This window comes from Hippopotamus amphibius, chromosome 1, assembly GCF_030028045.1.
Source record: "Hippopotamus amphibius kiboko isolate mHipAmp2 chromosome 1, mHipAmp2.hap2, whole genome shotgun sequence".
NCBI lineage: Eukaryota > Metazoa > Chordata > Mammalia > Artiodactyla > Hippopotamidae > Hippopotamus > Hippopotamus amphibius.
The window spans coordinates 167,006,028-167,027,012 of record NC_080186.1 but is presented as its reverse complement, the minus strand read 5'-3'; positions in this window follow the sequence as shown (position 1 = coordinate 167,027,012).

Below are 20,985 nucleotides of genomic sequence, written 5' to 3'. Positions count from 1 at the left end.
TCTCTTCTGAACACAGATCCATGTTCCAGAGACTGCAGAAAGCAGTTACTGGATTTTGGGAATTTTTTTTTAAAGCAGCAACAGTAACTCAAGCTAGAACTAGAAAGACACTGCTTCCTATTCTACTTTTATTAATTCTTCGCTACTTATCCATCATCAAACAGTGCTCGTGGAGTAAACATACGTATAAAGGGTCTTCTTCTCTCCCTTTTCATGCCTTCAAGCCCAAATAAACTAAAAACAGCAAGATAATAAAAACTTACTCTAGGTAATGTACAGATGTCAATTCCTGGAGTTATGAAATATTCAAGCCACAATATCTAGTATTTAGTTTTCAATTTGCCTAGTAATCCAAGACCAATTATTTTAGATGTTTTATTATTAATGAATAGCATCAGAATAAATTCTGCTCAATTGTTTTGGCAAGCACAAAATCACTTCATTTAAGAGGGTGCGCCCAGACCTCTGGCATTAACCCAGCTGCTGTGAGCTGTGTTTCAGGAAGCTGAGCTGCAGCCCTGCTGCACCTGGAGTCATCGCTGGTTCTATCTGGTTTGTGTTGAGGTTCCCTTAGGATTTTACTGGATGACAGGGAAACACATGAGCCTGGCCAACTCCTGAAATATTCCTAGACAGCCTCTCTGGAAAGTTTATTTCAGCTTGGCCACCACCAGATCAAACTTCATTTGCACAGCAAATGCATCTGAGATGTCATTTTATACTCATGGTGATTGACAACTCATTCTATCTACAGCAGCAACAGCCTTAAAATTTACAACTCAAGTTTTATATGACAGTTCGGTTCATAAAAAAAGAATTAATATTGGGTCTAAATCAATTTTGATGATCTGTCTAATAATCAAATAGAGACTACCTATTTGGGTAACACTTATATGGCAATTACTATGTGTCAGGCACTGTTATAAATGCTTTATAGGTATTAACTCGTAATTGTCATTTCTACTCCGTAAGGAGGGCAATGATTATCCCCTAGTCAGATGACAGAGGAGACGGGTCACAGAGAGGGTTAAATACCCTGCCAAGGCCATATGGCAAATAAATGGCAGAGCTGGGACTCCAAGCCAGCCAGGTGGGCTCAGCATCTATACTCTTAAACCCCATCCACTGCTGCCTCTTGATACTTAGCAATATTTTATTTGGATAAATGGTTGTCTTTAGTACAATGGGGAAACATCTATGTAGAGCAAGATTGGAGGCCATGAGCCCCAAGACTCTCCTCTGAAAGATGCCAAGGGCTGTGCTCCTCCAGCTATCACGGCTCTGAGCAAGGCCAGAGGAGCAGAGCGAGGCGGAAGCCAAGCTGCCCCCCTCCTACACTCCATCCAGGATGGGGCCACTCAGCACACTCTCCTCAGCCCTCGTTGCTCGTGTCTTCACTGGCCAAGAAAGAATGTGGTTGAAATAAAGGAACCATGAGTAGATGCAAAGGATGCCAGGCATCAAGGGTGCCCCTCAGGTCATGGGCAACACCAGCCAGCCTGGTAGATGGTCACTTTGGGGGAAGAGGACCTGTTGAAAGATTAATTACTCCTCAAATTCAAATAGCCCTGCTGGCCCTCAGACAGAAGAAAATACAAGAATCTCACTGTCATAGGAATGGGAAGGTACCACCAATAAGGTCACAAACTTCTTTTTCAACCTAGAGCTCCTTTTGAAATCAATTTAGGTTTATAAGCTTCATTCAATCCATGCTAGAGTCCCAAGATTGGTTATAAATCTACCTGAGATTGTTCTCATAAAAGATCTGAGACTACCTTGCCTTTCAAACAACTCATAAAGCACAAACACTTGATATTTAAGACATTTCTTTTTCAGGAAAAGTACTTCACTGCTTCCTCTGCAGGTTCCCCACCTGAGCCTCACGTTTCCCCACGCTCAAGAGAATCTGGTGCCAGACTGGCCACTGCACAGACAGGACACCAAAAGCCCGGAAGGTGGAGGAATTCACCCAATGTATGAAGCCAACTCAGTAGCCAGACCTAGACTAAAACTCAAGCATCCTGACCCAAGGCAACTGTTTTGTTTCTTACATAATCACAAACTTACAGACGGAATATGTATGCATTCTCTGTTTAGACAGACTGATTTTGCTTTTTTTAGTTCTGGATGGGCCCCATTAGAACATCTACCCCCTTGCTGTGAAAACCACAAGATTTTCTGGTGTTGTAAGCTGATATTTGTGCTATTGTTTATTTGTATTTAAAATTATAGAGGTACTACAAATCTGTAGAGTATAACATTCCGAATACTGACTTGCTTTCTGAAGCAAGTTGAAAAACTGTGACCTAAGAATGCAAATGGCCAGGGAGAAATAGGTATGAATATGTAAACTCCAAATCTGCCCCACTGGAGAACATCCAGCAGCATGTAAGCTGTCTTTACTGGACAGGGTGGGAGGCCAGAGAGAAGCAGGGACGTTAAATATAAACTTCTCTTTCCTCCTCCAGGAACCAGCCCTGTTTGGTAAGAAAGGGAATTCTGACCTTCAGAGATTCTGGAAAGATTATTCACTGGTTTGTTCTCTCTTTTCCTCTCAGAAGATGGTGACATTACCAGACCAGACATTATGGAACAGTCACACAGAAATGGCGTCTCTTCATAACAGACAGGACCAGAAATTATGAAGTTGGCAGAACTAAGAAACACCACACAGCCTTGAAGAGAACGTTAGGTTTGTGACTTCGAGGCACCTGAATTTCTAACCTAATTGAAAAGTGTACGCTCAAGCCAATTGCTTTAAGGTGCATTGCATTTTACACATGTGATAGTGGCAATCAACAAATAGAAACCAACTGGGGACCACCAAAATCCTACAGCTCTCTTCTGTATGCCTGCCCAATGTTCAAAGAAAAAAAAAAAGGCATATCAACCGCAACCTAAAATTAAAACCAGGAAGTTATATACTAATTTATTTTGCAAGGTTTAAGACTCCAGTTTTGATTTGTGAGTTTTAGGAAAAAAGAAAGGGATTCAAACTTCCTAAAATAGTCCCTAAAATACCAATTCAGGGAAATTAAGCATGGAAACATATGAAGCCAACCCTGAAGCATGCCATAATGAAGTTATATTGCATTTCCCATTAGTTATCTACTCTGTATCTTTGGTTAATTGTTCCAAAATTTGATAAATTAGTATCTAAATTAGTCTATGTGCAATGTGTAAATCTATGACATTCCTACTTACTATGAAGTTAACACACAAAACCCTCACCCTTCCAACATTCAAATTATAACTCTTAAATACCATGTTCTCTCCCCTGTAGTTGTTTTACTTGAAGTTGCATGCCTTGTGTTATGTACTAAGATAGAAAATGTAAAGAAAGATGTGCTCTTGAAATAACTGCCTAATATGATTAATTAGTAAGCACAACATCACAAGAAGCCTGAGTTTGCAAAGAAATAACAAAAAAGGCAAAATAGCAATTAAGGAGATTTTTAGGAAATCCTGACTAGTCAATGCCAATTTCCGAAATACAACGTTGTCAAACAAAAGATCACATCATGAAGATCACTAAAGGGGAAAAAACAAAAACAAAAAAAGAAGCCTGCAGCTCTTAGAAGGAGAAAAATCCTGAATGACTGGCAGGTCAAGGCAGAAAAACCCAACCTACCCCTCCGGGACACAGCCAAAGGGATAAAATTTCTCCCTATAGGCAGAACAAGGTGGCCCCTCTCTGGAACAAAAAGCCTTCCTGGAATTAACAACAACTGAGGATGGGCAAAAAAGTCTGAAGAAAGGAAAAGCCATTGGGACAACTTTTATTAAGCAATTTTAATTGATTACATCAAAGACTTTTCTTGCACTGCCTTTGCCTCTCTCTGAAGTCTTTGGAGAGAGGGGCTGTCTTTTTCCCTGGGATGGTAAGAAAGTGAACAATCATCTGAGCGTGTTTAAACAGAAATAATCCAGTAATGCTGCAGTGTCTTCTCACAAAACTAAGATGGGAAGCAGATATGAGCCCTGTGGGGCAGGAGCTCGAGTCTTCCACTAGAGCTATTGCCTGAGGGCTGCTGGGCCTCTGGGATCCGAGAAGCCATTTCCCTCCTTCCCCTATCTGCTTCCCAGGTGAGCCCTCCACCTGACCACTGCCCAGATCCAGAGCCTGTCTGGGCCATTCCAGGATTAAAAGGACACCGTTAAAAGTCATCTCTGGCTTTCCCCTAACCCTGATGGCAGGGAAACAACTGGGCACTTTTGAGAAAAGTCCGAATTTCTTCCCGATCCCTTTTCTCCCCTCACGCACGGTGAGATAGGCCCAATTTTTGGTGCACATTTTGATAAAGTTCCCGCGCCCCCTCTACTGAAATTCTGCTTCAGCTTGGCCCAGAGAATGTGGACGGATGTTTGTGTCACAGGGACCCAACCAGTACAATTGCCGGTGCACAATCTTGCAACAAATTCACGAAGGGAACTGGCCGAAGCTACCGGCGTTGTTTTCCGCTCGCCGGAAACCCTGGCGGAAAGCTCGGCGGAAGCGACACCTAGAGGGGCGCGGAGGAGAGGCTGCGGAAGCGCTATTCATCAACGTCGGCGACGGTCATCGGCAGAGAGGTCGGCTGCACAGCGCACGGGGGACCGACTCTCCAGGCTGGACGCAGACCCAGCGGGCCCAACTCTGCGGTGCCCAGGAACTTACATAAACGGACAGGCTGCACGGGATGCTCGCCACGTTCCGGGCATGGTGAGAAGCCCTACTGCTTCCAGCAGGTTACTGCTCCTGCCAGAGGGGCGGGCGCCGGAGTCCTCAGGTGGCAGGCCTCGAGCCAGTGCGCTTTGTCAGCTGAAGGGAGCCCCGAAGGCTCGCGCCAAGCTCTCCCCCAAACTCGAGGCGACACGCGCACCCAAGGCGGAGAGCTCCGCCTGCGTCACCTAGGTCCCCCCGAAACTTGGAACAGGCTTTCTGCTGGCGCAAAGAGGGGCGGAGATTGCCCACGTTACAAGCTCTTAGGACCAAGCCCCCGCCTGAACATCCCCCAAACAAACTGCTCACTAGTGACTCCCCAGCAAGTAACACCGGCAGCTTGCTTGGAAGGACGACGGGCCAGGCAGAGGGAGAGCGGTGGGCTGCCCGAGCCGAGTGGGGTCCCGGGTCCTTCCCGCCTCCTCCTCGGAGCCCAAGCGCTCAGCGCGGGACGCGGCGGCCCTCGGCGTTGTGAGGGCCGGGCCGAACGCCGCGGGCCCTTCGGGCTGCAGCGAGCAGACGCGAGTTTCCCCGCAAGGCTAGAGGAAAGAGCGAGGGAGGACGCCCGCCCCGCGCCCCAGCCCGGGGCCGGGGCCAAGGGCACGAGTCCGAGCCCAGGTGCAACCGCGCTCCCGGCTCGCCGAGGCCGCTCGGGGTCCAGAGCCCAGAACCGCACCTGCAGCGTCTCGGAGCTCGGCGCCCGCTGTGGACTCGGCCCGAGCGGTTCTGCGCAGTTCTCCGCGCCCCAGCCCGGTCCCCCCGGTCCCCACTGCAGACCCGGGCCACACGCTTCGGCGCTCCAGCCTTACCCCGAGTCCTAGTCCCGGCCGGGGTAGCCCTGCCCAGCCCGGGTCCCGGGGTCCCGTGCCCGCCTCCCGCCAGGTGGGCAAACTTGGCTCACCCGGCGCGGCAGTGAGGACCAGCGAGCGCCCGGCCGGGCCCAGCAGGGAAACGCGGGGCCAGCAGCGCCAGGACCCCAGAGGGGCGCAGCGGGGTCGGCTGGCGGCGGCGGCGGCCGCTTGGCACCCTCCCCACGCCTGCTCCGAAGCTGCGCCCGCGTACCTGAGGCGGCCGGGGCCGAGGGGAAGACCAGGTGGCCGGACTCGGCGGACGGGAGGGAGCGCCCCGTGGTGGCAGAGACGACCCGGCCCCGCGTCCTTCGGTCGGTCTCTCCGGCTTTCGGCGGGTCCTGGGCGCGCTGGAGGCTGTCGCGGCTCCAGCTCCCTGAGCCGCCGCTGCCCGCTGCTGTGGCACCGCCGCCGCGGCTGCCCTATTTCTGCCTGCGGGACCGGAGCCCGTGACGTCACCCCCCGGGCCCCGCCTGCCCAATCGCCGCCACCTGTGCGCGCGGCCCGCCCGCCGCTCAGACCCGCGCGGGGCCCGCGGCAGGTGCACGGAGCAGCCGGGCGCGCACTCGGGCCGGAGGACTCTCGGCGTTCCAGGGCGATCTCTGCAGCCGCAGGGGGAGCGGGTGCGCTCTCGACCCTGGCTCTCTGCCGGGCAGGCGACGGGCTCTCTGCCGGGCAGGCGACGAGCCCTCCCACCCCTCCAATACACCCCTCCTCTCCTCCCCTCTGGCTCTTTCTCAGGCGGGGTTCTCCAAGGCTGTGCTCTTAAGATGCGCTGCTGGTCTTAATTAGCTGCCATAGCTTGTGGAGCTCAGGCGGGCCAGTACACAGCACCAAGAGAGCTGTCCCTGGAGGCAAAGCACCAAGAGAGCTGTCCCTGGAGGCAAAGTAAAATGACACTCCCTCTCGCTGAGAGCTAACAACCTGCGAAAGAATGAAGTTTTTATTTCTCTCTTCTGAATCTGCCTTCTCTTATTGCAGAATTTTACAAAATCCTGGGCATACAGAGGCAGTCCCAGGTGACATTTGCCTAGCCTGGCCAAGCTGTGACCAGAGGGTCCCTTCTTCTCCCTTAGAACTAGACATGAGGCTTGGACCTCATCCCCAAGCCTGGGGTTCCCACACCTTTCTGGATCCCTCTTCAACATCCACAACTTTTGGAGACCACAGCCCAGTGATCATTTTGTTTTCATTAACTGGCCTAAAGATAAGTCTTCCTACCCGGATCAGTCTTCCTGTCCAAATAAACTGGAAACAACTTTGTAACAACCAGGGCCCCCCAAATGGTCATACTGTAGCTCCAATCTGGCATCAAACTTCGGAGTAGACTCTAGCCAGTCTAGGCTCTGGTAACTGATGGGCAGCAGCCTTTCTGGGGGAAAGCCTCCTGCTCTGGCTGTGTGGGAACCAGGTGACTTCCTGGTTTAGAGAAACAGTGTCTTGTTCATGCCCTGGCCATTCTTTCTGGCCGGGAGGAGGGGCAGAGGAGCTTTTCTGAGGTTAAGGTTAGTTAAATATCAGGAACGGGAAGAATAATAGAAATGACAAAGGAGGCAAGAACATACAATGGAGAAAGGACAGCCTCTTCAGTAAGTGGTGCTGGGAAAACTGCACAGCTACATATAAAAGAATGAAATTAGAACACTCCCTAACACCATACACAAAAATAAACTCAAAATGGATTAAAGGCCAGACACTACAAAACTCTTAGGCATAACACTCTATGACATAAATCACAGCAAGATCCTTTTTGACCCACCTCCTAGAGTAATGGAAATAAAAACAAAAATAAAAAAAAAATGGATGAAACTTAAAATAATGAAAAATAATGAAACAAAAATAATGAAAATTAAAAGCTTTTGCACAGCAAAGGAAACCATAAACAAGACAAAAAGACAACCCTCAAAATGGGAGAAAATATTTGCAAACAAAGCAACTGACAAAGGATTAATCTCCAAAATATACAAACAGCTCATGCAGCTCAATATCAAGAAAACAAACAACCCAATCCAAAAATGGGCGGAAGACCTAAATAGACATTTTTCCAAAGAAGACATGCAGATTGCCAACAAACACATGAAGAGATGCTCAACATCACTAATCATTAGAGAAATGCAAATCAAAACCACAATGAGGTATCACCTCATACTGGTCAGAATGGCCATCATCAAAAAAATCTACAAACAATAAGTGCTGGAGAGGGTGTGGAGAAAAGGGAACCTTCCTGCACTGTTGGTGGGGATGTAAATTGGTACAGCCACTATGGAGAACTGTATGGAGGTTCTTTAAAAAACTAAAACTAGAACTACCATATGACCAGCAATTCCAGTCCTGGGCATGTACCCTGAGAAAACCATAATTCAAAAAGATACATGTACCACAATGATCACTGCAGCACTTTTTACAACAGCTAGGACATGGAAGCAACCTAAATGTCCACTGACAGATGAATGGATAAAGAAGATGTGGCACATATGTATAATGAAATATTACTCAGCCATAAAAAGGAACGAAACTGAGTTACTTGTAGTGAAGTGGGTGGACCTAGAGTCTGTCATACAGAGTGAAGTAAGTCAGAAAGAGAAAAATACCGTATGCTAATACATATATATGGAATCTAAAAAAAACAAAAAATAAAAAAATAAATGGTAGTGATGAACCTAGTGGCAGGGCAGGAATAAAGACAGAGATGTAGAGAATGAATTCGAGGACACAGGGGGGTGGGGGAGGGTTTTGAGGGGAAACTGGGACAAAGTGAGAGAGTAGCACTGACATATATACACTTCCAAATGTAAAATGGATGGTTAGTGGGAAGCTGTTGCATAGAACAGGGAGATCAACTCAATGCTTGGTGATGACCTAGAGGGGTGAGATAGGGAGGATGGGAGGGAGGCTCTAGAGGGAGGGGATATGGGGATATATGTATACACATAGCTGATTCACTTTGTTGTACAGCAGAAATTAACACAACATTGTAAAGCAACTATAATCCAATAAAGATGTGAAAAAAAAAGAATAATAGAAAGCTGACATGGAGGAAGAGGTGTTATATTTGTTCTTTCCTTCAACAGATATTTACTGGACTCTCTTGTCTACCAGGCACTGTACTAGGTGCTAGGGAGACAGCAGTGGATGTGTCAGCGTGGTCCCTGCCCTCACACAGGTTTCGTTCTGGGATGCAGCCCTCCCTCTACTACCATTCAGCTTGTAACCCAGAGCCAGTCATATTTCTGCTATTGGTATGTTTCCCCATCAGTTAAATGAGGACTTGGAGGAAACCTGGTAACTTCCAGGTCTCACTCTGCTGTGACTTCCCCTGTGGATACCATGATTTGTACTCAGAAGGATAAAGGCTACTCCATGTTCCATGCCCCTGGCCTTGGCAGGCACGATGCTCTTTCAGAACTGACCATGAATCTTTGCCAAGGTTACCCATGACTGAACCTCCAAGGCTGGCTTGAGCCCAGATTCTCTACAGCTGGACCAGGAAAGGGATGGCACTTTCCATCTTGGGAAAAAGAAAATTAAGATAGCGTAAAAGGAAGCAGGGAAGTTTGGAAACATGCTGAGCCTCCCCCTGAAATTTAATTCTAAGTCAGCTCAAGATGGAGCCCCACAGCCCAGAGGCTGGGTTCAGCTCCCTTCCCAGACTTTGAAGTATTTGGAAAAGCCAGTTTCTGTTCTCAGCTCTGAGCACGAAGTCCCTGAGTCAGCCTAGTGGCCCTGTTACATAACCAAGGCAGGCCTTGAGGTATGTGTTTTTAATAACTCAGGGTCATGTGTAAGTCAGGGTCTGTAGATCGACCAAGATCAGAAATAGCTCCTTTTAATGCAGAGACTGGACTTCTACAAACTTCCTCCACTTCCCACAGAAGGGGGGAATGTAGCTGCTGCAAATCAGATGTATAGAATATCCCTTAGAGATAATGCTAACATCTGAAGCGAGCTATTGTGACTACTGTGCATAAAATAAGACTGGAATTAAAAGTCACCTTGGAATAAAAAAGGTGAAGTGTGAACAATGAAATAAAACAAGCCTTCAGGGAAGCAGCATCAGATGCCAGCAGACCTTGACACCTTTTTGAATGGATCTGTGCTTTCACCTCTCAGGCAATTCTTGGTTTAATAGTACTCCCCAGCTTGGAAAATGGGCTAGATTTTACACAGAGAATTTCAGAATTTTCCTGAAACCCTGTTTCAGAACTTGCAAGCATACGGATGATTCTCATTAGCCAACTATGATGCTTAAATTTTGAAATCATACAATTCAGTAAGTTTGAAAGGAGGAAGTTAAAGGCAACATAAATTCCGATTACTGCCCCAGGCAGACTCAGAGGCACACAAAAGAAAGTTATTAGTGTATTTTTACAAGGTCAAGAAGTTTAAAAATCCCCAATATATATTAGCGATTTTACTTTCCCAGTTTTAAAACTTTTTTCTATTTCTAATCTTACCAAAAACATCATATGACCAAAAACTGCTGCCAAATAATGGTGTCACCTGTAGGTCATTTCAGATTGCAGCTGCACATCAGGATACCCAGAGATGACACATAGCCATCGGGATCAAAAGGAAGCAGGACACCTCCTCCAGAGTCTACCAAAAGGTCCCTGGCACTAGCTATGGTTCAGGTCCACCCTGGGCTGATCAGACAGTGCCCAGAGATACCCGTTAGAAGCCAGACCGGGAGGTCACATGGGAAGGTGGGAATAGGCAGGGAGAGGGTAGAGTGGGAGGTGGTCATACTCAGTGAACTTCTGAGGCCATTTTCAATTCTGCAAGTTGATGCCTTTATTTAGCTAGAAGTTAGGGCTACTCTGATCTAGAGCTATGATGTTAAAGGTTTCCCTCAAGTCTAACATTAATGCTGATTTCTTAAGTGATGATTCATTGTCATCTAGAAATTAAGGCAATGGAGGCAACATTCAAAATCCTAGACCTAAAATCACACTCAGAAATAATTATTTTAAACTCCGATTTAGGGAGACAAGGAGCCAGCACGGAGATAAGGTATTCGTTCAAGAGATAACTGCTTTGGGAAATTTTTCAAGGCGATGAAGAAGTAGTGTAGGGTAGGAATTTTAATTAAGAAAGTGGGATGAATGAGAAGATGCAGTGTTGGGGAGGGAATTTAAATGGGAAACGTGGAGGGAGATGAACAACAAAACCCTTTACCGTGGTATTATTCCAGAGACAAAAGTCCCATCTAACTCCCATGGCCTAGAGTGATGGTACAAGGGGCTTAAGAAAGGCACTGGTAACAAGAAGAAATGAAGCTCAGATACTCTCAAAATTCCATGCGCACAGGGAGATTGTGGGATGAGGAGGCCAGACCTCCAAGCCACAAAATAGCACACATACTGCGAGTGGGAAGAGGCATGAAAGTGGCAACACTGTAGGAGAAGAGCTAAAGGAGGGGCCAACCTCCTCTATTTTTGTCATGCCTCCATTTTCCAGCTCAATAGTAGAGAGTGGTAAATAGCATGACAATCTGAAAAAGAGAGCTTTCAAAAAGATGAGCTCCTACTTATGGAGGTTCCATCCTTGTGAATATCTGCTCCATTCAAACGAATATGTAGTATTATGGCAGGTGATCTTCAGTGTTATGAAGAGAACAATGCAAAATGAGGATGTCTCAGATGGGCCTAGACTCAATTTATATACCACTCAAATCTGAGAAGCCACACTGACTGCTTCACCCCCATCCCCAACCAGGGCTTTGGCTACTTGCCTTGCTTCCTGGCCAGAGTGGCCTTTTCAACTGTTTTGTGCTATTTGCACAGTCTAGAGCCAGGTTCCTCTGCTGTTATTGACAGCAGCTCAGATCAAGAAGCCCTGCATATGGCAACAACTGACAAGGAGACACTGGCCTCCATGTCTATGCATTGGTCAGAATGGACCCCTGAGGCTCTGGCTTCCCCAGAGGCTGCCTGGGGGGGCTACTCACTATATCGTAGTGGTGGTGGGAGGGTGGAGTTCCTGCCTCAGAGGTGGACTTGACCAGTGGGAGATGGGGTACAGGAGGGGGCCAGCAGATCAATTCTCTCTTCCTTCCCTGGATGGTCTGTACAGAGATGCAGAGCTCCCTATGCCCCATCTCAAGACATCCCTGGAGACCAAGCCCTCAGCTACACTGATTAAAAGCTGGGGCCCATTCAGTGTTTGCTCTTTCTTCTTCCTTTTTCCCGCTTCCTGGGACTGTATTCCTCCTCAATCAAGTGTCAGCATACGAGCTTTAGCCTCAAGTTATTTTCTAGACAATCCAGACTAAGAGAAGGAGTAACTGGGTGTGAGTGTGGTGACTATTTTTAAGAGGGCAGATGATTAAGTTCTCTCTGAGGAGGTGCTTAGAGTACAGACATGAATAAATGAGGGGACAACATGAGACGATCTAGTGGGGAGAGTGTTCAGGCTGAAGGCCCAATAGGCATAAAAATGTGATGTAGGAACTGGCTTGATGTGATTCAGGCCAATGTAGCAAAGCAGAGGGATCCGGGCGGAGCTGTTGAAGGAGGCAGAGAGCTAGGCAAGGGCCAGACCACATCCGCCCTGCAGGCTGAGATGAATAAGGACTTTAGATCTGATTTTAGATGCAACAGGAGCCATGAGAGGGTTTTGAGCAGGAGAATGACATGATCTACTATATATATTTTAACAGGTCCCTCTGGATGCTGTACAGAGAATAGATGGGTAGAGAGGATAGTAGCTGGTGGAAAGAGTGAAAGCAGGAAAAACAGCTGTTGAGAGACACAAAGCCTAGCTCATTATCATCAGCAACCCATCACACCAGCATCGTGCATTCATTGATTGCTGGCTATGCCTTGGGCACAAGGCCTAGCCCTCCGTGTGTGTTATTTCACCTAATCCCTGCAACAAGTCCATTAGGTCACCATTTTATAAATTAAGCTCAGAGAAGTTACACAACTTATCTCAGGCAGAGCTCGGATGTGACTCGGAGCCTGCCCTCACAGATGCAATTCTGCATCGGTTGCACAGAGAATCTATGCACGTGGCATCTAATCCAGATCTCAGAAGTCATGTTCTGCAAATCAGTGCCTGGAAAACCTTTTGTCCTGAACCTATTGCTATGTTTACTTAATTGTCCTCATCATGAATCCTTGTCACATCGAAACCAAACACAAAGTCTTTCTCTCCTCTTCTCTGCCTGCAGAATGTCAGTTGCGTTCAGCATGGTCAAAGTCAGCCATGGGCTCCCATTTTCCCTGCCAGCAACTGGCCAAGGGGTGAGCAGGGGCCCAGTGCTGGCCAAGGAGAGGTGGGGAGATAAAGAGATGCACCAGAGGAGATAGTACCTCTTTTCTTTCTTGATACCCTCATCAACTACAGGGTCCACTAGATCCAAGGTCACCATCCTGAGACCCTGACAGCAGCTGAATTGACCCATGAACAGTGGCAGAACAGGGAAAGGAACCTAGGACCTTCATGACCTGCTGAAATTAGCTGCTGAAATAACCCCTCCGAAGCTGCCCTACCTTGGGATTTCCATTTTCCTCATGACTTAAACCAATTGAGTTGGGGTTTTCTGTTACTCAGAGAAGAATGAGAAATGAGAAAAAAGCTAACATGTAAATAAAACGTTGATTTGACTGGCTTTAGACACTCACCATGGGAGATAGGTGTCTGTTAATCTTGTCATCATCCCACTTAATTTGTCCAAGAAGCCCGGGCTAGTAAAAGACTGGGTCTCTTGACCCCAATCCAGTGCTCACACACATAGCAATTTTCAGTTATGGAGAACATGTCATTAACCAAGATCCTCATTTCCTAATTGCCCTAGATAAGTGCCAGTGGGCACATAACAGCTGATGTGTACAGGATGCTTTAAAGCTGACAAATGCATGCACACCCACCACACTTCCCAGCCGTATGTGACTTGCAAATGCCTTTCACTACAACCCTCTTCAAAAAATTTTAAACTGGTTTTGCCCTTTTTCTGTGGCAGGTCACAAAGATGTGATTTGAACTTTCAAACAAATTATTTAAGAACATCATATTAAGTATTGTATACTACAGTTTGTTTTAATGCATTCATTAATAATATTCATAATATACAGCCATTACAGACAAATTTCCACTTGGTATCATTTAACAACAAATGCACGTTTAACTCTTTTTAAATTTAAGAGGGACTTCCCTGGTGGTCCAGTGGTTAAGAATCCACCTGCCAATGCAGGGGACACAGATTCGAGCCCTGGTCCAGGAAGATCCCACATGCAGTGGAGCAATTAAGCCCGTGAGACACAACTACTGAGCCTTCGCTCTAGAGCCCCTGCTCCACAACAAGAGATGCCACCTCAATGAGAAGCCTGCGCACCACAATGAAGAGCAGCTCCCACTTGCCACAGCTAAAGAAAGCCCGCAATGAAGACCCAACGCAGCCAAAAACAAAAAAATTAAAATTAAAAATAAAGTTCTTTAAATAAAATAAATAAATAAATTACATAAGAGCATAATTTTCTAAATTATACTAAATAAATATACTAAAAAATATGTCAGATATGGTTTGGATACTGTATGTATACTAAAAATACTTTGGGATTTAACTCCATGACACAGCACCAGTACAAGCAAAAGCTGTTTTCCAAGAATTTATGTCTGAAATTATGGAATTTTATGCTAAAAACACTACTGGTTTATTTTTATAATTTCTATGTTTTGTTTATAAATGACAAGAGGGGACAGATTTCAGGCCGCTATTTGCAAGCACTCTGCAAATAGCACATTGTGGGTGTGGGTAGACCCTTTATTCTCAATAAATGAAAAGCCAAATTGGATATAATTGCCACTCTATTTTCTCTTCTTAACACTGTTTTTGAAGTACCAAAGACATCTTGATGTTCTATATAAGGATTTTTTTTTATCAGATGAATGCAGTTTACAGATTTGGGAAGGTAATTTCAAAGTAGGATGATAGTCTTACCATTTTTTGCTCTTAATTATCTTGTATTTCATCATCAGGTTCCTTATGTTTCTAGTCTTTAAACATGATCTATTATGGGCACAAATCAAACATATTTGACTAAGAAGAAAAACAATTTAAAAATGTAACAGTCTCAACCATCCCAGCAGTCAGTGCTGTTCAGCCAAGAGAGAAACTGAGTGATAGAATCAGGAGTGTCCTCATCTGACCTCCCCCTAACTGCTGTGTGTGCTCGCTTGCCACACACCAACAGGCTCACAGTCTTTTATTATAAATGGGAAAAATTAAATAATGTAGCACTTGTTGGTTTTCTAATTAAAGCTTTTATTTTTAAATAATTGGAGATTCATATGCAATTGTAAGAAATAATACACAGCTACCATATGTACCCTTTACCCAGTTTCCTCCAATGATAACATCTTGCAAAACTATCATACAATATCACAACCAGAATATTGATGTTGTTGCTGTCAAGATACAGAACCTTTCCATCACCACAAGGATCCCTCACGTCGTCCTTTTATAGCTACACCTCCGTCCCTTCCCTCTGCCCCTCCCTCCTCAACTCTAACCCCGACAACCACTAATCTGTCCTCATTTCTATAATTTTGTCACTTCAAGAATGTTACATAAAGAGAAGGATATAATATGTAACATTTGGAATTGGCTTTTTTCACTGAGCATAATCACGTCGAGATTCATTCAAGTTGTTCCACATGTCAATAGTCATTCCTCTGTATTACTGAGTAGTGGTCATGGTATGGAAGTACCATATTCGTTCAGCCACCTGGGTTGTTTCCATTTTTGGCTCTTACAAATAAAGTTACTGTTAACATTTGTGTAAGGTTTTTATAGGAACATAAATTTTTACTTTTCTGAGATAAATGTCCATGAGTTCAATTGCTGGTTTGTCTGATAGTTGCACGTTAAGCTTTTAAAGAAATGACCAAACTGTGTTCCTGAATGGCTATAGCATATTACAACAACACATGAACAATTGTGTTTCTCTGCCTGCATTTGCTGGTGTCACCTATTTTTATTTTAGTCATTCTGGTAGGTGTGTGGTGATACCTAATTGTGGTTTTAATTTACATTTGCCTAGTGGCTAGTGATGTTGAACATCTTTTCATGTGCTTAATTGTCATCTGTATATTCTCCTCGTTGAAATGACTTTGGGCCATCTTCTAATTGAATTACTTGAGGTTTGTTTGTTTTTACTGTTGAATATTAAGAGTTCTTTATATATTCTAGACATTAGTTTTTTGTGGTCATGTGGTTTAAAAATATACTTTTCCAGTCTCTAGCTTGTCTTTTCATCCTCTTCACAGACCCTTTTGCAGAGCAAACATTTTTAATTTTGATGCAATGAGGTTTATCACTTTTTCCTTTTTTATAGGCCTTACTTTTGATGTCAAGTCTAAATCCAAGGTGCCAAAGATTTTTCTATTTTTAAAATAAAAGTTTAATAGTTTTACATTTTATATTTAAGTCTGTCGCCATTTTAAGTTAATTTTCATTCAAGGTCTGAGACTCAGATTGAGATTCTTTTTCCCCCTAAGAATGTCAAATTGCCACACATCATTTGTTGAAAAACCTTTTCTTCCTCCATTGAATTGTTTCGCACCATTGCCAAAAATCAGTTGGGCAAGAATTGCAAGGGTCCCTAAAAAGCCAAAACAATCTTGAAAAAGAAGATTGGAGGAAAAACAGAGTTGGAGAATTCACACTTCCCAATTTCAAAACTTACTACAAAACTGCAGTAATCACAACAGTGTGGTACTGGCAAAAGGACAGACACATAGACCAATGGAGTAGAACTAAGAGTCCAGAAACATATATCTATGGCCAACTGATTTTAATCAAGGGAATCAAGACTATCCAATGAAGTAAAGAACAGTCTCTTCAACAAACGGCACTGCGACAACTGGATATTCACGTGTAAAAGAATGAATTTGAGCCCCTATCTAACACCATACATAAAAGTTAACTCAAAATTGATCAATGACCTAAATATAAGAGCTAAACCCACAAACTTTAAGAAGAAAACATAGGGGTAAATTTTGATGACCTTGGATTTGGTGATGGATTCTTAGATATGATGCCAAAAACATGAGCAACATAAGAAAAAAACAGAAAAATTGGATTTTATCAAAATTAAAAACTTTTGTGCATCAAAGAACATTATCAAGAAAATGAAAAGACAACCAGTAGAATGGGAAAAATACTTTAAAATCATATATCTGATAAGGGAATAATATAAAAAATGTATAAATAACCCTTACAACTCAACAACAGAAAGACAAACAACTCAATTAAAAATGTGCAAAGAACTTGAATAGACTTTTCTCTAGAGAAGATACATAAATAGCCAAAAGGCACATGAAAAAATGCTCAACATTCTTAGTCATTAGGGAAATGCAATTCAAAATCAAAATTAGATATTATTTTATGCCCACTAGCATGGCTATAATAATTTTTTAAGTAACATAACAAGCATTGGCAAGGACATGGATAACTGGAAACCTTGTACATTGCTGGTAGAAATGTAAAGTGGCCCAGTTGCTATGGAAAACAGTGTAGTGGTTCCTCAAAAAGTTAAAGAGAGAGTGACTATATGACCTAGCAATTCTGCTCCTACATATATACCCAAAGGATTGAAAACAGGCTCTCAAACAGACTTGTACATGAATGTCCATAGCAGCACTATTGACAATAGCCAAAACTTAGAAACAACACAAATGTCTATCAACAGACAAATGGACAAATTGTGGTAAGTGCATACAATGGAATATTATTCAGCCATAAAAGGAAGTGAAGTACTGATACATACTACAATATGGATGAATCTCAAAAACAATGCATTAAGTGAAAGAAGTCAAACACAAAATGTCACATATTGTCTGATTGCATTTACATGAAATACCTAGAATAAGTAAATCCATAGAAAGCAGATTGATGGTTGGAAGGAAGAATGAAATGTAACTACTTAATGGGTATGGGTTTTATTTTGGAACCATGAAATTGTTTTGGAACTAGATGGAAGTGGTGGTTGCAGAATATTATAAATGTAGTAAATGCCACTGTTTGGTTTCATTTTAAAATGGCTAATTTTAGGACATGTGAATTTCAATAAAAATAAAATAATCAGGCATATTTTGCAGGTCTATTTCTGGGTTCTCCATTGTGTACCATTGACTAATATGTCTATTCCTCCACCAATATTGCACAGTCTTGATTACTGTAACTATAAAATAAGTCTTGAAATTGGGTAGTGTGTTTCCTCTATTTTAATCTTTATTAGTATGTCTGTCTTTTATTTCCTTTTCTTGCCTTATTACATTGGCTAAAACTTCCAGAACTACTAAATAAGAGTAGTGAGAGCAGACATCCTTGTCTTCTTCCTGATCTTAGGGAGAAAGTATTCACTCTTTCATAATTATGTATAAGGCTAGCTGTAGAATTTTTGTGGATGCCTTTGTCAAGTAGAGGAAGTTCCTCTGCATTCTGGTTTTCCTGAGAGTTTTTATAGTGAATGGAGTTTTGTCAAATGCTTTTCTGTATCAATTGATATGAGCATATGATTTTTTCTTTAGCCTGTTAAAATGGTGGATTACATTGATTTTTCAATATTGAATTAGATTTGCCTCCCTATAATAAACCCCTCTTAGTCATGGTATATAATTATTTTTATATCTTGCTGAATACTCTGTTAATATTTTCTTGAGGATTTCTGTGTCTATATTCATGAGGTATATGGGTCTTTAGTTTTCTTTTTTGAAGTGTTTTTATATGGTTTTGGCATCAGAGTAATACTAAATTTATCAAATTAATTGGGACATGTTCCCTCCTCTTCAATTTTCTGGAAGAGATTGTGTAGAATTAGTGTTCAGTCTTTAAATATTTTGTAAAATTCTCCAGCAAAACCATCTGGGCCTGGAGATTTCCTGTTGGGGAAATTTTTAGATATTAAATCAATTTACTTAATGGTGTAGAACTATTCAAATTATCTATTTAATTTTGGATGAGTTGTGGAAGTTTGTGTTTTTTGAAGATCAGTCCAATTCATCTGTTATCAAATTTAGGCATGTAGAGTTGTTTGCAATATTACCTTATTCTGCATTTGATGTCTGCATGGTCTATAGTGATATTCCTTATTTCGTTCCTGATTGATAATTTGTTTCCTCTCCCTTTTTTCCTTTGTCAGAATTGAAGCATCATTTTGTTTCATAGATTTTTCTCTGATTTTTTTTTCTTTTCAATGTCATCAATTTCTATTGTTGCCTTTATTATTTCCTTCCTTCAAATTGGTTTGGTTTATTTAGTTCTTTTTTCTAAGGTCTTTAGGTGTGAACTTAGAATATTTGAGAATTTTTCTTTTTTCTAATTATGCATTTAGTGTTAAAAATTTCCCTCTCAGTACTACTTCTTGTCCCACAAATTTTGATAGACTGTATTCTAATTCAGTTTAATATATTTTTATCTCCTTTAGGACTTCTTGTTTGATGCATGGATTATTTAGAAGTATGTTGTTTTAAGCAGAAATAGAGATGTGGATGTACAGAATGGACATATGGATACCAGCAGGGGGAGAAGAGGGTGAGATTGGGAGATTGGGATTGACATATTTACACTACTATGCATAAAATAGATAACTAATAAGAACCTATTGTATAGCACAGGAACTCTAGTCAATGCCCTGTTGTGACCTAAATGAGAAAGGAATCCAAAAAACAGGGGACATATGTATACGTATAGCTGATTCACTTTGCTTTACAGCAGAAATTAACAATGTTGTAAAGCAACTATACTCCAATAAAAATTAATTTAAAAAAAGAAATGTATTGTTTTGTTTCCAAGTGTTTAGAAATTTCCTGTTATCTTTCTGTTATGGATTTCTAATTTGATTCCACTGTGATTGGAGAGCATGTCCTGTATGATTTAAATTCTTTCAATTTGTTGAGTTTTATTTTTTGGCCCAGGATGTGGTCTATCTTGGTATATACTTGAAAACAACATGTATTCTGCTGTTGTTGGGTAGAGTTTCCTATAAATGTTGATTAGATAATTTTGGTTTATGATGTTAAGTTTCCTATATCCTTGCTGATTTTCTCTTTACTTGTTTTATCAATTGTTAGAGAGGGTTATTTCAGTCTCCAACTCAAATTGTGCATTTATCTGTTTTTCCTTTCAGTTTCCTCAGTTTCTGCTTCACATATTTTGCAGCTCTGTTGTTTAGTGAATACACATTTAGGACTGTTATGTCATTGTTCTGGACTGACCCTTTTACCATTATATGTCTCTCTCTGTCTCTGGTATTTTCTTTGCTCTGAAGTCTACATTATCTGCTACTAAAATAGCCACTCTGGCTTTCTTTTTATTAATGTTTGCATCCTTTCATATTCAAATTTTCTATATCATTATATTTGAAGTGAGTTTCTTATAAATAGCATATTAGGGTCATGGTTTTCACTCCACTCTGAAAATCTGTTTTTAATTGTTGTATTTAGACATTTACACTTAATTGACATGTTAATGATTAAGGATGTCATTTTATTTTTTGTTGTCTGTTCTCTCAGTTTTCCATTTCTGTTTTCTTTTTCCTGCCTTCTTGTGAGTTACTCAGACATGTCTTATAATTCCATCTTGATTTATCTGTAGCATTTTTAGTGTACCTATGTAGATTTTTAGTGGCTGCTCTAAGTATCACATCATTTCTACATAATATTATAGTCTACCAGCTTCATTATTGTACCAGTTCAAGTATAGGAGTGTTACCTTCCTTTATAGCCCTTTGCCCTTCCATTTATGTCATCTTAAATGTTTTCTCCACATGCATTTAGAACCACATAAGACAGTGTTACAGTTTTTTCTTCAAACATCAAACATGATTTAGAAAATTCAAGAGAAGGAAATCTGTTGTATTTATCCATATTTTTGCTTACCACAGTCTTCCTTCCTGACATTCCAGGATTCCTTTTTTATTTTCTTTCTTTTTTGAAAACCTCCTTTAGACATTGTTTTAGAGATGTTCTTCTGGAGACAAAGTCTTCCAGTTTTTCTTTCCCTGAGAATACCTTGGTTATTCCTTCATTCCTTAGAGATATTTTCTCTGGATACGAGACTTGGGGGATGACAGGTTTTTTTTGTTTTTGTTTGTTTGTTTGTTTTTGGTTCAAAAATGTTGTGCCACTTCCTTCTAACCTTCATAATCTCTAATGGAAAATCCTCTGTAATTCAAATTGTTTTTGCCACATAGGTAAATACCATCTCTCTCTTGCTGCTTTCAAGATTTTTTTATGTCTTAATTTTCAGAAGTTTGACTATGATGTGTCTTGGTGTTGATTTATTTGGACTTATCCTAATTGTAGTTGCTAACCTCCTGGAATCTATAAATAAAGTATTTTACCCAATTTGGCTTTCCACCATCATTTCTTGGAGGACTTCTTTAGTCCTGCCCTCTTTCTCCTCTCCTTCCAGGACTTATAACACAAACA